This window comes from Trachypithecus francoisi, unplaced genomic scaffold, assembly GCF_009764315.1.
Source record: "Trachypithecus francoisi isolate TF-2019V2 unplaced genomic scaffold, Tfra_2.0 Lachesis_group5, whole genome shotgun sequence".
NCBI lineage: Eukaryota > Metazoa > Chordata > Mammalia > Primates > Cercopithecidae > Trachypithecus > Trachypithecus francoisi.
In genome coordinates this window covers 116,162,215-116,165,858 of record NW_022681470.1, presented here as the reverse complement: position 1 = coordinate 116,165,858, position 3,644 = coordinate 116,162,215, and positions in this window count along the sequence as shown.

Genomic DNA, 3,644 nt, shown 5'->3' with positions numbered 1-3,644 from the left:
TTTTTATATAAGCACTTCTTAATTTTTTTCATTACTTCACTAGATATTGCCAATCAAAGTAATTGCTCATTTCTGTTTGCTAAATTGATGAATCACATTGTGTAAAAATTATTATTCTCAACTTTTCTCAAAGACCTGAATATCAAGCAGAGATTCATGTCTCCTCTTGGGATGACTGATTCCTCTTCAACCTTCTTAATTAGTAGTTGTCTAAATTTTCTAGTTCTGGGCTAACAGACATTGGGGAAAGGGCACCTTTTCAATAATTGGTTCTGGAAAAATTGGGTAATCAGATGTGGAAGACTAAAACTGGACCTCTATTTCTCACCATATACAAAAATAAACTCAACATAGATTAAAGACTAACACATTTGACTCAAAACCGTAAAACTTTTAGAGGAAAGCATATGAAAAACACTTCAGGACACTGGTCTAGATAAAGATTTTATAGCTTAGGCCTCAGAAGCACAGGCAACAAAAACAAAAAATAGACAAACGGGACTGTATTGAACTAAAAATCTTCTGCACAGCCAATATCACTGTCAATACAATTAAGACACAACTTGTTGAAAGGGGGAATACATTGTAAATTATTCATCTGACAAGAGACTAATATCCAGAATATATAAGTAATTCAAACAACCCAATAAAAAAAAAAAAACACAAGATATCCAATAAAAAGTGGCCAAAGGACATGAATAAACATTTCTCAATACAAGATCTAGATCTACACATGACCAACAGGTATAAGAAAGAATGTTCAACATCACTAATCATCTGAAAAATGCTGAGTCAAAACCACAATGTGATATCATCTCATCTCAGTTAGTATGACAATTTAAAAAACAGAAATAACAGAGGATCCAGATAAGAGGGAACATTCATACATTATTTATGGGAATGTAAATCAGTATAACCACTATGGAAAAAATATAGAGATTTCTCAAAATACTAATACTAGTGGTACCATATGACCCAACAATGCCACCACTGGATATTTATTCAAAAAATAAAATAAAATAAAACATTCCACAAAGGGATACCTGTACTCTCATATCTATTGCCACATTAGTCAAAATATGAAAAATACGGAATCAACCTACATCAGTCTATGTGCCTATCAGTTGATGAATGAATAAAGAAAATCTGGCATATATACACAATGGAATACTCTTTGAGCATAAAAAAAGAGAAATCATCTTATTTGCTACAGTACGGATGGTACTGGAGCTCATCATATTAAGTAAAATAAGACAAGCACAGAAAGACAAATATATCTTGCTATCACTCCTAAGTGGCAGCTAAAAATGTCGATCTCATAGAACTAGGGAGGGCAATGGTAGATAACAGAAGCTGGAATGGTTGTGTGGGTGGGGATGGAGGGGATAAAGAGAAGTTGGTTAACAGGTACAAACATGCAGCTGGATAGAAGGAATGATTTCCAATATTTGATAGCAGAGTAGAGTGACTATAGTTAACAATAATTTATATGTATATCAAAACTAGAAGAGAGGACTGAACTATTCCCAACACACATAAATGATAAGTACATGAGGTGATGGATACCCCCAAAATACCCTGATGTGATCCTTACATGATGAATGCATGTAACAAAATATCACATATAGGTATCATATATGACATAGATATATATGTAGTAATATTATGTATTGAAAGAAAGAAAGAAAGAAAGATAAAGAACGAAAGAATGAATGAAAGAAAAAGAAAGAAAGAAAGAAGAAAGAAGAGGGAGGGAGGGAGGAGGGGACAGCAAGAAAGAAAGTAAAGAAAGAAAGAAAGAAAGAAAGAAAGAAGGAAAGAGAAAAAGAAAGAGAGAAAGAAAGAGAAGGAAAGAAAGGAAAGAACAAAAGAAAAGAAAGAAAGAGAAAGAGAGAAAAGAAGGAAGGAAGGAGAAGAAAGAAAGAAAGAGAAGAAAGAAAGAGAAAGAAAGAAAGAAAGAGAAAGAAAGAAAGAAAGAAAGAAGAAAGAGAAAGAAAGAAGAAAAGAAAAAGAAAAGAAAAGAGAAAAGAAAAGAAAGAAGGAAGGAAGAAAGAAAGATGGAAGAAGTGAAGAGAAAATATGAAAACATTCAGAATACAGAAGGAAGTAATGGCATTATAAAATCAATTTGAAAATGAATTATTTAAAATTAAGGGATCTCATGCACTGTGAAAATTACATTGTAACTTTATATAGCAATCAAATAGATATATAATGGGAGACAAAAAAGAATTTTAACATGAGATATGAAACTTGGAAGAGATGACAGATGAGAAAAAATTATCACCAACATAAGTTGGTTTTTGTGGGTCATTTGAATAAAATTATTACTGGAGTTAAATTATAAATAAATAAGCAGACCAACAAATCTAGGAGACCAATAAAGCAAAACTTTAAATCACAAAATAATACAAATTATCTTATTAATAGGCAAATGGGAATATCACAGAAATTATAGAAATTATAATGTTTTAGAAATAATTCAGTATTCATTTTTGTTTAAAATGAATTCTTTAAAAATTAATGTAAATCCCATAAATGATTTAAAGCGCTCTTTTAAGCCAGTAGAGAACATTTTATTTAATGAAGAAACATTAAGGAATCTCAGTAATATCTGAATTATATCAAAAATAATCATTCTCGCAATTATCACATTTTCTGGAAATTATAACTGAATGCAATACATGACAAAATTGTATGTATAATGATATATAGAGAGATAAAAACATACACATGTATTTATACACACAGTAAAAGAAATGTGTGTGTTTATGTGTGTGTGTATAGGAAATAAAAATCATCATAATTTGCAAATGATTTTAGAGTTATTCTAGAGAAGATAAAATACACCAAGAAAATTGAAGAACCCAAGATGATTGCGAGTATGTAACCAAGTATTCCCAAATCAGTTATTCCAATATTACAGTAAACATCTGTTTAAATATGATATTTTTTAAAAGTATGAAACAATGAAAAAATGTAAAATAAATAGAAATACAATTAGTAGGAAAGGTTCTTGATCAGGATAAAGAAAACTAAAATTTTACTGAAGTGCATAAATAACAATTTGATAAGTAAAGAAACACACAAATATCCCGATTTGAAAAATAAATATATTAAAAATGTCCATTATTTTTAAATCAATTTATAAACTATAGTACATGATTAATAGAATCTATAACAGATTACATAATTGTAAAATGTTCCTGGAGCTTATATATAAAAAGATAGCCAAGATATTGTTGAAAAAAAATAGAATGATTCACATTATCAACTATAAAAAAGTACTATACAACTTCCATAAAGAAAAGGTTTTAATACTGTCAAAATAATTGTCTTAAGATAATTTTAAAAATAGACAAAAACATGTAAATCTATCTTTATTTGTTACTAAAGTAGGAAATGTTATCATTGAGGATAAAATGAATTATTATATAAATGATTAGACAACTATTTAAATATTTAGAATACAAAGTTCCATTTCTTATCCCCCATGCCTATCCCCCCGCACATAAATCACAGGACTAAAGGGCCAAAACTTCAAAAAAAAAAAAGTATGAAATGATCATAATTGAATGTTTATCTCATATCAGTCTTACATCCATAATATATTTTCTGAAATATTTTATCTATTATAATTATGT